The sequence below is a fragment of the Camellia sinensis genome, chromosome 13, assembly GCF_055761805.1.
Source record: "Camellia sinensis isolate YWXY chromosome 13, ASM5576180v1, whole genome shotgun sequence".
Lineage (NCBI taxonomy): Eukaryota > Viridiplantae > Streptophyta > Magnoliopsida > Ericales > Theaceae > Camellia > Camellia sinensis.
Window position 1 is genome coordinate 57,000,616 of NC_138973.1, and position 12,707 is coordinate 57,013,322.

Below are 12,707 nucleotides of genomic sequence, written 5' to 3' on the forward strand. Positions count from 1 at the left end.
GTTTCCAATATAGGATAACCATTTCAAAGAAACTCACATTTTACTTCTTCAATTTCCTATTCCACGAACCTGAAAATGACGTCAACTTTCAATTCGCTCATAAATGGTTTTGACGAACCGTCTTCATCGTGTGACTTGCCATGCGGCAAGGAACACGTCACCTTCTTGGACCCACCCAAAAGACGCGTGGGACCCACTCAATTTTGGGCTCAAAGTTGGCCCAAAATAAGCCTATAAAAACCATAAATTCCAACACAAATAACAAAAACTATCATTAAAATCATTATAAAAAATAATACAACAAAATAATATAACAAAATAATATTCAAGAGTAAGAATTAAGTCCAACCTTAAGAACTTTAAAACCAAACTAACTTAGAGACAAATTAGCCCTCAACAATAGTTGCTTCTTGTGTAGTAGATGAAATGTTCCCAATCCTCAGATTTTTTTTTTATCTAAATTAATACTAGGGCATGGACGAGTTTTACTAAAATTTTTGGCAAGCATTGTGATAGTGGTAGAATTAGCAAAAGTAGTTGATTCTGAAATTAGTGTAGGAGGGTTTCCACCAGCAAAGCAGCCATCATTTGTATTTTCCCCATCATCCATTCTCTATAACAAAATAAAAAATTTACATGATCAGTAAATAAATAAAAATTATCAACATGACTTTGCATATAAATAAAAATTATCAATGATGATAAGTACATATAAATAAAAATTATTAGTAAGTTACTTTTATATATAAATATCAATGATGTAGGAATCCAAAAAAAATTAAGGAATCCAAAAAAATATATATCAATGATGTATACAGAGGCTAATAGTGTGGAAGTAAAGAATAGAGATTATCATTGAGTTGCTGTTAGAGGCTAACAGTGCAGGAGTAAAGAACAGGGAGAGTAAAGAGAGTAAAGAACACAAAGAGAGAGATCAGCAAGACAAAAGAAAAAAGCAGAGAAAGAAATATCAGCAAGAGAGAGAAAAAAACAGCGAGAAAGAGCAGAGAGAGAAAGTAGCGAGAGCGAGCACAGAGAGAGAGAGAGAGAGAGCCATGTACCGACGTGATGAGTCGGCGACGACGAGTAGGCGCCGATCGGCAAAAGAGGAAGATAGTAGCAGCGATAGTGAGGAGAGGCTAACAGCGGCAGTGATGAAAGCCGATCGGCGAGGTAAGGAAGGAGACCAGATGTTTGTGATAGACAGCGACGATGAATCAATATGAATGAGATGAAATGTGGGTGTCAATTAGGTTTAATTAAGGAATTATTGTATCTGTGTGAGTATATGTCCGACAGATGTGTGTGCATGTAATCTATGGCTGGGATTTCTTGCTCTCTGTGTGTGTGTAATAGAGGATGTTTTTTGCATCAGAAAACTGGTTGCGTTGGTTAGAAATGCGGTTTGGCAAAATTCCACCAGCCACCCGCACCGACCCGCCAGAACTGGGACTCCAACCTGCCCAATCTGCCCGCCAAAGTTGAAAAATTGTGTGGTTCGGAGCGATTCGGTACGATTTTGGCAGTATTATGCACATCCCTAGTTGCGGTGAGAGGGCTCTGCTTTTAGTGATGCGGTGTAATTATTTGTCGAACCGGATTGAGCAGATATAGAGGCTTGATGTTAAAGTCGGACCGAATTTGAACAGACACAAAATTCCTTGTGAGGTAATATCAGTTCAATCCGAACCTATCTCGCCCATCTTTGTCCATCCCTAATAATTAGACTTTAAAAAATAATTAAGAGGTGTTGAGGACGATGCTAGTGTACCAGCGATAGTACTTCATTTCTAATGAACATATATCTCAACTATAATTTGCAAAATGATATGTTATTGCATCAAGTATTAGTATGAGATTATAATAGTTAAGGGTGAGTAAATTAAAGATAATGTAGTCGTAAAACTCCATTATTAAATAAAATTATGACATAATTAACATAAAAAAGACATGACGTTGATCGATAAAGGAGCATGCTAGTTGGGTTTGGGGTGGGCGCTGTGTAGCCAATGAGACTTTTTTCGAGCTCATTTCTGACAATTCAAACCATTCACTTTTTAGAAGACATCGAGTAGACACTACAAGAATTTTCACTTTTGGCGATGAAATTTTTAGTCACCAAGAGTCACTATTTGGTCGCAGAATTAGTCGGGGAAGAATTGTCGGGAAAGATCATTGGCGACTAAAATTATTTTTGTCGCTAAGTATACATCATTGCCGAAGTTGCCAAAAGGTTTGAAATAAAATTAAATATCATATTTTTTGCAACTAATTTTTTTGTCGCTAAAAGTTCAGTTATTTTTAACGATTAATCATTTAGTCGCGAAAAAGAGTTTTAGCTACTAAATATATTAGTGGCCTAAAGTAAATAACAATGTTTTGGCTACTAAGATTTTAGTCGCCTAAAGTCAAATTTTTTTTTTTGCCTACTAAAGGTTTAGTCACCTCAAGTCTTATGTTTTTAGCTACTAAGATTTTAGTCGGCAAACATTTTATGTTTTGGCTACTAAACATTTGGTCGCATAAAGTTTCACATTTTTTTTCAACTAAAGTTTTAGTTGCCAAAAGTTTTTTTTTTTTATTTCTTCAGCTTATTTTTTTAGCTACGACATATTTTAGTCGCCATATGTTTGATTGTTTTTTGCTACAAAATATTTTGGTTGCCAAATGTTTGATTGTTTTTTTTGGCTACTAAACTTTTAGTAGCCAAAACTATTTTCTGAATTTTTTTTTAGCTACTAATAATTTAGTCGCCAAAAACATGCTCTTATGTTTCATCGCAAAATTATAATTTATTCACAACCTATCTATAATCCATGCGACCAGTAATACGTATATAAACAAAATAATACATATACTATTCATCATTTCACAATGTAAAATTATCAATCATGCCACAGTCTATATTAGTTCCAACCATCCAAAAATAAATAACTTTAAATGTATATATTCCATACAAACCAACTATTGTCCAAACTAAAATTATATTTCCATACAAAAATCCAACCCGTCATATACAAAAAATATATTTACTACCATGCGATATGGCCATTTGGCATGGTACAACTTACCATCGTAATCTGTACCACGACAAAAGGTGATCTATATGCCACATCAGCAACTATCAGTTGGATTACAAAAGTTATATGTATCAGTAATGCTAATATTCACAAAAGCAGAGGAAGACGTAGTTAGCAGAATTATATAAAAGTGTCAAGTGTCCTCCATAAACAAAAATGTAGACTATCCATAAGTCCACGCCAAAAGCCATCTACAAAAAATAAAAAAATAATTGCACCTATTACAAAATATCAATTCATTCAGACATAGGAAAAAGGTTGTAATAACATGCATTTAAGGTAGAACAATCTATAAAAACCTTTTTTCGAAATACAATCATATGTATGTATCATGAAAGATTTATTCCAAACTTGATTTCAATTTACAAATAATACAATTTTTAGGAGCATACCTCTTCATAAAATAAATTTTTATGAGTAGAATGTTTTGGTGGTAAATTTACTTTAACTCTTCTTCATTCTCATTTTCCTAGTCAAAGTAAAATGATTGAGTAATCTACGGGGTTATCTCCATAACCATATCATGCTTTATTAATACGTTTACCACCCAAATGACCACCGTGTGTGATGAAACAATGGCATCATTTACAATGAAAATGTTAAAAATTTATTAGATGCCAAACTCTCCCTTTTTCGAATAAGTTTAAGTCATTTCTGGCTCTAACTTCCAAACTACGTGTGCTAATGACATTCCGTCTATTGTCACAAGTCCTATATGTCACGGGGAAGTTGGCCTTGACATCCCTACAGTGGTTCCGGGGTTGTTTCTCTTTTTTGCTCCCTTAACATCCTTTTTTAGTTAAGCTTAAGACGTTTTTGGCTCTAACTCTCAACCTACACATGCTAATTACATTTCATCTATTGTCACAGGTCCTATTTGTCACAGGAAAGGTGGCCATCACATCCGTACGGTGGTTCAGGGGCTGATTTGCATTTTCGCCCCTTTAATGCCCTTTTTCGGTTAAGTTTAAGGCGTTTTCGGCTCTAACTCTCAACCTAAACATGCTAATTACATTTTGCCCATTGTCACAAGTCCTATTTTCCACGGGGAAGGTGGTCGTGACATCTGTACACTGGTTCAGAAGTTGTTTCGTATTTTTGCCCCTTTAACGCCCTTTTCCGGTTAAGTTTAAGGCGTATTTGGCTCTAACTCCTAACCTACTTGTGTTAATTACATTCTGTCTATTGTCACAGGTCCTATTTGTCACGGGGAAGGTGTCCGTGACATCCATATGGTGGTTCGGGGGCTGATTCACATTGTTGCCCCCTTAATGCCCTTTTTCGGTTAAGTTTAATGCATTTTCAGCTCTAACTCCCAAACTATGTGTGCTAATTACATTCTGCCTATTGTCACAGGTCCTATTTGTGATGAGGAAGGTGTCCATGACATCTGTACACTGGTTCAAGGGCTGTTTCGCATTTTCGCCCCCTTAACGCCCTTTTTCAGTTTTGTTTAAGGCGTTTTCAGCTCTAACTCCCAACCAACACATGCTAATTACATTTCACCTATTGTCACAAGTCCTATTCATCACAGGGAAGGTGGCCGTGACATCCGTATGATGGATCGGGGGCTGATTCGCATTTTCGCCCCCATAACACCCTTTTTTCGGTTAAGTTTAATGCATTTTCAGCTCTAACTCCCAAACTATGTGTGATAATTACATTCCGTATATTGTCACAGGTTCTATTTGTGATGGGGAAGGTGACCGTGACATCCGTACGGTGATTCAGAGGCTTTTTCGCCCCTTTATCGTCTTTTTTCGGTTAAGTTTAAGGTATTTTTGGCTCTAACTCCCAAACTACGTGTGCTAATAACATTCCATCTATTGTGAGAGGTTCTATTTGTCATAGGGTAGGTTTCCATGACATTCGTTCGGTGGTTCGGGGGCTGTTTCCCATTTTCGCCCCCTTATCGCTCTTTTTCGGTTATGTTTAAGGCGTTTAAGGCTCTAACTCCCAACCTACACGTGCTAATTACATTCCGTCTATTGTCACAGGTCTTATTTTTCATGGGGAAGGTGGATGTGACATCCGTATGGTGGTTCGGGGCTATTTCGCATGTTTGCCCTCTTAACGCCTTTTTTCAATTAAATTCAATGTGTTTTCGGCTCTAACTGCCAAACTATGTGTGCTAATGACATTTCATATGTTGTGATAGGTCCTATTTGTCACAAGAAAGGTGGCCGTGACATCCGTACGGTGGTTCGGGGGCTGTTTTGCATTTTCGCCCCCTTAATGCCCTTTTTCAGTTAAGTTTAATGTGTTTTTGGTTCTTACTGCCAAACTACGTGTGCTAATGACATTTCATCTGTCGTGGCAGGTCCTATTTGTCACAGGGAAGTTGGTCGTGACATCCGTACGGTGGTTCAGGAGCTGTTTCGTATTGTCGCCCCCTTATCGCCTTTTTTTTTTTTTTAGTTTAAGGCACGCTAACTACCCATCTCTTTACCAACCTCATCATTGACCTAAGACTATCACACTCCCATAAATTTACTTAATTCTACATCTAGAATCTGACTTGAGACTGGTTTGATCACTACATCTATAACAGTTGAAATGATCAATTAAGTAAACGTATGTGGGGGCCGAATAATGGAAAGATCAGATGGTGTGTATCTTTGGAAGACTGATATTAATCGACTATATCCTACGAGAGCGGGGAGCTGAATAGAATATATGTGCCGAATAAAGTATAAGTACTTAGAGCCGAATAAAGGAAAGGACAATGATTAAAAAGTAGGCCCTGGCCCCGAGGATCAAGAAGAACAGGTATAAATACAGGAACAACGGTTATAGAAATGTATGTAAGAATCACTTCACAAAACTGGTAAATAGGCTATCCTGAGCGTCTGAACTAACTTGTCCGTCGGAGTGCTAATTCCGGCACCCCCAACAGGAGTGTTTATTTCTTTTCAGGTGACTAGTTGAGGATCACTAGTGTCTCCCAAGATCCGAAGAGTATTTCCAAACCACTTCCCCACAATTGGCGCCGTCTGTGGGAATACTCAAATACATCCATGGCAGGCGTGACTGAAGATCCTCCGGTAGCCATTGACGAGACCGCACAGGGAGATGACCTCACTCCAGCAAATATGCTTAGAAAAGAAACCATCGCTGCAAGATGCGCCTTGAACTTCGACTCACCAACGACCTCAACGCAAGAGACAATGCAAGCAATCATCGAACAAACAAAGCAGAGCGAACAAAGGCTGGAGAACATGATCGCTGAAAAACGAACGTCTCCATTAAGATTTGGCCCTCGAAGTCGCAAAATCGAGAGAAGCCATGCGCCAAGATCCCGAACGACCTCTGAGGGCCGGTGGACAACGACCTCGAGCCCGACCAAAGGATATCGATAGCGACTGCAACTCATTAACCGCATAGCTCAACAAGAAAGGACGATCCGAAACTTCCAGCTCCTCCGAAAAGAGTCCGTATACAAGGAACAAGCGTAGGAGGAGCAGTTCAGATGAAGAGGACCAGCACGATCCTTTTGTTCGATGGATTGCAAGGGCAACCCTGCCTAAGAAGTTCAAAGCTCCGTCATTCACTCTTTACGATGGAAAATCAGACCCCACTGATGATATCCATCACTACAAGCAGGCCATGACATTGCATGCAGACAACAAAGCCCTCATGTGCCAAATATTCCCTAGCAGCCTGGGGTCGTTAGCTGTCAGGTGGTATTACAAGTTGGAGCCGGCCTCGATCAAAAGCTTCCATCAATTACAGAAATCCTTCAGGGCCAGGTTCATCACCAATGAGGTGCAGCCGAAACAGGCCGACTCTCTCTGGGCTATGTAGATTCAGTCAGGAGAAACGCTCAGAGCGTATTCAGCGTGCTATTGGGAGTGCTTTAACCTCGTCGACGACGCTTGTAACGACTCCATGGCCATCACTGCCTTCAAAATGGGACTACATCCTGATAGTCCCCTTCGCAGTTCCTTGACCAGAAGACCCCCCAAAACAGTATGGGCGTTGATGAAGAAAGTTGAAGAGTATTGCAAAATGGAAGACGATGCCTTGAGAATAAAAGCTGGCCAAATGTCCAACAAAACGACCCCCCTTGAAATTGCACAACCAATAAGTTTCATGCCACCTCTTAGCCCAAAGCCTTGGCAACGCGCTAAACGAGACAAAAGAAGGGATACTCGTCGATCAAGTGATCAATGCTCCCATCGGACGAATGAATTACTGCAAGTCGACAGCAGGCGTTCGAGACATGCCGACAAGAAGTACACAGAGTTGTTAGAACCGATCGCTGCAATAATGACCAAAGTCCAACACCTTCCATTCTTCAAATGGCCGTCAAAGATGGTGGGGCCGCCCGACATGCGAAGAAGGGATAGGTAGTGCGAATATCACAAAGATCACGGCCACGAAACGGAAAGTTGTTACGCATTAAAAGATCACCTGGAAGAACTGGTGCAAGACGGCCGACTGCAACAGTACGTGAGAAAGGGAAAGCCAGCCACGGCACTGGCCTTGAGGCAGGACTCACCTCCACTTGACGTGATCCATATGATCTACAGCCTACCTGAACCCCCAGCCATGCAAACAATTCAATTGCATCTAATCCCCCAAAAGCAACGTATTCCAATTGAATGGCCCAAAGAAGCTCCAACAATTACTTACAATGACTCCGATCTTAGCGGCACAACAGCTTCCCACATCGATCCGTTGGTCATTAAATTACGCATAAATCGGTTCACCATCGAACGCATTCTCATAGACCCGGGGAGTACTTCAGAGGTTATGTACTACCAAACTTTCATCAAACTCGGCCTCAACAAGTCAGATCTGTCTCCGTCGCCTTACCCATTGTTCGGCTTTAATATGAATCCCGAATATCCGTTAGGGAAGATCATACTACCTGTTCGAGTGGGTTCCAGAACGGTCGAAGTAGAATTCCTGGTCGTAAAGCTCCCTTTGCCGTATAATGTCATCATGGGGCGAACCTAGATACATATGATGAAGGCTATTCCAAGCACTTATCATCAACTTGTGCGCTTCCCGACAACCCATGGCATTGAAGAAATCCGTGGCTCCCCCCAATCGGCACAAACAGAGACTTAATGAAAACCCTATCACTGACCCGATCTGTGGGCTTTGATACTTGTATATGTATCGCTTCTGCAATGTAAATCATTTTTTTTCGTGGCTCCATTCATCTCTCAAAGTCTCCGGATTCGGAGCCCCTTTTGGTGCATGACACCTTAGGGCCGAACAAAATCTCCGAATTCGGAGCCCCCTTTGGTGCATGACACCTTAGGGCCGATTAAAGTCTCCGGATTCGGAGCGCCTTTCGTGGATATCACGATTGGCCAAATAGAGTCTCCGGATTCGGAGCCCCCTTTGATGCATGACACCTTAGGGCCGAACAAAGTCTCCATATTCGGAGCCCCCTTTGGTGCATGACATCTTAGGGCTGAACAAAGTCTCCAGATTCGGAGCCCCCTTTGGTGCATGACACCTTAGGGCCAATTAAAGTCTCCGGATTCGGAGCGCCCTTCGTGGATATCACGATTGGCCAAATAGTCTACGAATTCGGAGCCTTCTTTGGTGCATGACACCTTAGGGCCAAACAAAGTCTCTGGATTCGGAGCCCCCTTTGGTGCATGACACCTTAGGGCCGATTAAAGTCTCCGGATTCGGAGCGCCCTTCGTGGATATCACGATTGGCCAAACAAAGTCTCTGGATTCAGAGCCCCCTTTAGTGCATGACACCTTAGGGCCGATTAAAGTCTCCCGATTCAGAGCGCCCTTCGTGGATATCACGATTGGCCAAACAGTCTCCGGATTCGGAGCCCCCTTTGGTGCATGACACCTTAGGGCCGAACAAAGTCTCCGGATTTGGAGCCCCTTTGGTGCATGACACCTTAGGGCCGATTAAAGTCTCCGGATTCGGAGCACCCTTCATGGATATCACGATTGGCCAAACAAAGTTTTCAGATTCGGAGCCCCCTTTGGTGCATGACACCTTAGGGCCGATTAAAGTCTCCGGATTCGGAGTGCCCTTCGTGAATATCACGATTGGCCAAACAGTCTCCGGATTCGGAGCCCCCTTTGGTGCATAACACCTTAGGGCCGAACAAAGTCTCCGGATTTGGAGCCCCCTTTGGTGCATGACACTTTAGGGCCGATTAAAGTCTCCAGATTTGGAGCGCCCTTTGGTGGACGACACCTTAGGGCTGATTAAAGTCTCCAGATTCGGAGCGCCCTTCATGGATATTACGATTGGCCAAACAAAGTCTCCGGATTCAGAGCCCCATTTGGTGCATGACACCTTAGGGCCGATTAAAGTCTCCAGATTCGGAGTGCCCTTCGTGGATATCACGATTGGCCAAATAGTCTCTGGATTCGGAGCCCCCTTTGGTGCATGACACCTTAGGGCCGAACAAAGTCTCCGGATTCGGAGCCCCCTTTGGTGCATGACACCTTTAGGCCGACTTAGTCTCCGGATTCGGAGCGTCTTTTGTGGATATCACGATTGGCCAAACAGTCTTCGGATTTGGAGCCCCCTTTGGTACATAACACCTTAGGGCCGAACAAAGTCTCTGGATTCGGAGCCCCCTTTGGTGTATGACACCTTAGGGCCGATTAAAGTCTCCCGATTCGGAGCGCCCTTTGGTGGACAACACCTTAGGGCCGATTAAAGTCTCCGAATTCGGAGCGCCCTTCGTGGATATCACGGTTGGCCAAACAAAGTCTCCGGATTCGGAGCTCCCTTTGGTGCATGACACCTTAGGGCCGATTAAAGTCTCCGGATTCGGAGCACCCTTCGTGGATATCACGATTGGCCAAATAGTCTCCGGATTCGGAGCCCCCTTTGGTGCGTGACACCTTAGGGCAGAACAAAGGCTCCGGATTTAGAGCCCCCTTTGGTGCATGACACCTTAGGGCTGACTTAATCTCCGGATTAGGAGCGCCCTTCGTGGATATCACGATTGGCCAAACAAAGTCTCCGGATTCGGAGCCCCCCTTTGGTGCATAACACCTTAGGGCCGATCAAAGTCTCCGGATTCAGAGCCCCCTTTGGTGCATAACACCTTAGGGCCGATTAAAGTCTCCGGATTCGGAACCCCCCCTTTTTTTCGGTGCATGACACCTTAGGGCCGACTAAGACTCCGGATTCGGAGCGCCCTTCGTGGATATCACGATTGGCCAAACTAAGTCTCCGGATTTGGAGCAACCTTTGGCACGAACAAAACAAAACTCGCCAACATCGCAAATAAGGTGCTTAACTAAGCATATAAAAAAAAATTCAGAATAAGACGCAAATGTTCAAAATAAAGCTTTTTGTTCAATCAAGCAGTTGTTACATAAACACAACCCGCATTTGAGCGTTACAATTTTTATTTAATCACACAGTTGTTACATAAACGCAACTTGCATTTGAGCATTACAATACCCATCTCCAAACTTAAAAGCTAAAAAAGGGAGAAGACGCATTAGTAAAGCGGCAGCGCCGAATCACCTCCCGTCACCCGGAAGTCCTCCGTGGTTTGCAATGCCTTGAGCCAACTGTGCCCAAGTCCTCCACTGATACCATTGACAATGTCAAGGCAAAGATCCAGGACAAGGAAGGATAAAAACCCGACGGTCGTTGCTTTTCCTTTCGGGGTGATCTACTTCGATGACTCGAAGATTCATGCCAACATTTGGACGCCCTACTTCCCATATGGATGGGTCCTCTGCCGCACTCCATGGCAACACCAAGATCGGCTGAACTCCAGTCTCTCTAACTAACATCCCCACTTATTCCACCACACATGAGTGATTGTTTATCTGCGCGAAGCGCCCACTCCTTTTATTTTCAATACTGGCAGCGATCTCGAGGCCCCAATCCCGAGGCGATTTCACTAACTCTAAACTCCACGAGAAAAGCGTAGGTTGACATTCGCCACAACGTAGTTATCCAAACTACTTTTTGAAGCACGTGCACCGTCTGAAAATCTAGGCCCCGAGCCGAGTTGAATTTGCCGCAGCCACCTTACCCGCTGGCTTTTGGCTTCCTCAAGTTACAATAGCCTCATTCAGGGATAAACGGCTATCACGTATGGGTCGACCCTGCCGATCAACGTTTATACATCCATTCAAACATATACAGAAACGAAACGCATACATACCAAATACGAACTGCAACAAAATATTTATCATAAAACGCTTTTTATTTGATAAAACAGGCAATATATTACATAGTTTTCAACGTGATCTGCGTTTCAACCTTACAACAAGTACACTTATACAGCGTCACCCTTATGCTCACTCTTCTCAACCTCAAAAGAAGAAAATGAAAATGTTTACTATGGTAGAATGGCGATGCCGAATCAATGCCCGACGCTCGAAGAGCTTCTGCGGCTTGAGATGCCATGATCCAACCGTGCCTAAATCCATGATTTTCACATCGGCAAACTTCTTCGACAAGTTTTTCCTTCGTCTTTTTGATTCCAACTTTTTGGCCGTCATGAAAGCCTTTCTCATAGGCCCTCCCCTTCGCGTTCTCCAGTGCGAACATACTCGCCATCTCACGATCGGCAAGCGCAGAACTGATGAACCGACTGGTAACCCTTTCTTCGATGATTGGGTTTCCGTGCCCGGCAGTTTGTGCCTGGGCCGCCTTGGTCTTCCCTAACTCGCGCTTAGCCGCCTTCGCCCGAGCCTCCAAACTTCGAATACGTTCCTCTTTCTTCTCCATCTCTCGGCGGGCAGCGCGTAACCGCATGCCGATTTCATAAGCAGTGTAAAGCCCCTTCACTGCCCCGTGAATGCCTTCGTGAAATACTTTGTAGTCCTGACAACCTACCATCGATTGCTGAACCTTAGGAGGAAAAATTTATCGAGCAAACTCGACCGCTACATTTGGGTCTCGCACGATCGAATCTGCCTCTGTCATGGGTCTGTTCCCCATAAACGCCGTAAAGCTTAATGGGCACGGATTCGAGTCAGATCCCTTCTCAACTCGAGGTTGAGAAGACCTGCCCTGCGACTGCTTGTCCCGCCTAGGCGACCTGCTCCGACATCGGGGAGACTGACGCCTCTCTCGATCCCTGGAACTCTTACCCCTGGTGTGCGAAGGGTCACCACCTCGATGCATGTCTCCACCCAGCCCAGCTAGCGTCTTCGCTTCCCCTCTGCTATTAAAGAAAAGTCTGTTCGACATTCACACGATTCCTTCAAAAGCTGGAGTCAATTGTTTACTGTATTCATAAAAGTTGTACCCATAATCATTTATCCTTCACAAAGGCAGCACCTTCGAGGCAATTTCATTAATTGTGAAAACCTCAATCACCCAGCGCCGACTGGATAGACCCGCCGGCACCTGAATGATCATGCCCACCTGGGGCAAGGGCGGGATAGATTAATGAATCCATTCGGCTTAGGTGCCCTAGTCGGCTCATGAATCGACTTCAGAATGATCATGCCCAGCCTGGGGCAATAGCGTGATAGATTAATTAATCTATTCGGCTTAGGTGCCCCAGCCGGCTCACGAATCGATTTTAGAATGATCATGCCCAGCCTGGGGCAAGGGCGTGATAGATTAATCAATCTATTCGGCTTATGCACCCCAGCCGGCTCACGAATCGACTTCAGAAGGATCATGCCTGCCTGGGGCAAGGGCGGGAT

At 43.6% G+C, this 12,707-nt stretch overlaps 2 long non-coding RNA genes across 2 annotated transcripts; one reads left to right on the top strand and one right to left on the bottom strand.

Annotated features, from left to right (window-relative positions):
- Positions 1–247: 247 nt before the first annotated feature.
- LOC145806166 (uncharacterized) lies at positions 248–1,240 on the bottom strand. The gene is made up of 2 exons (XR_014348890.1): positions 1,062–1,240; positions 248–613 (listed from the first exon to the last, which is right to left on the bottom strand). It is a non-coding gene; the product is annotated as an uncharacterized LOC145806166 (long non-coding RNA).
- On the top strand, positions 902–7,630 carry LOC145806165 (uncharacterized). The gene is made up of 4 exons (XR_014348889.1): positions 902–1,668; positions 3,951–4,855; positions 5,078–5,140; positions 5,239–7,630. It is a non-coding gene; the product is annotated as an uncharacterized LOC145806165 (long non-coding RNA).
- The last annotated feature ends 5,077 nt before the right edge of the window (positions 7,631–12,707 follow it).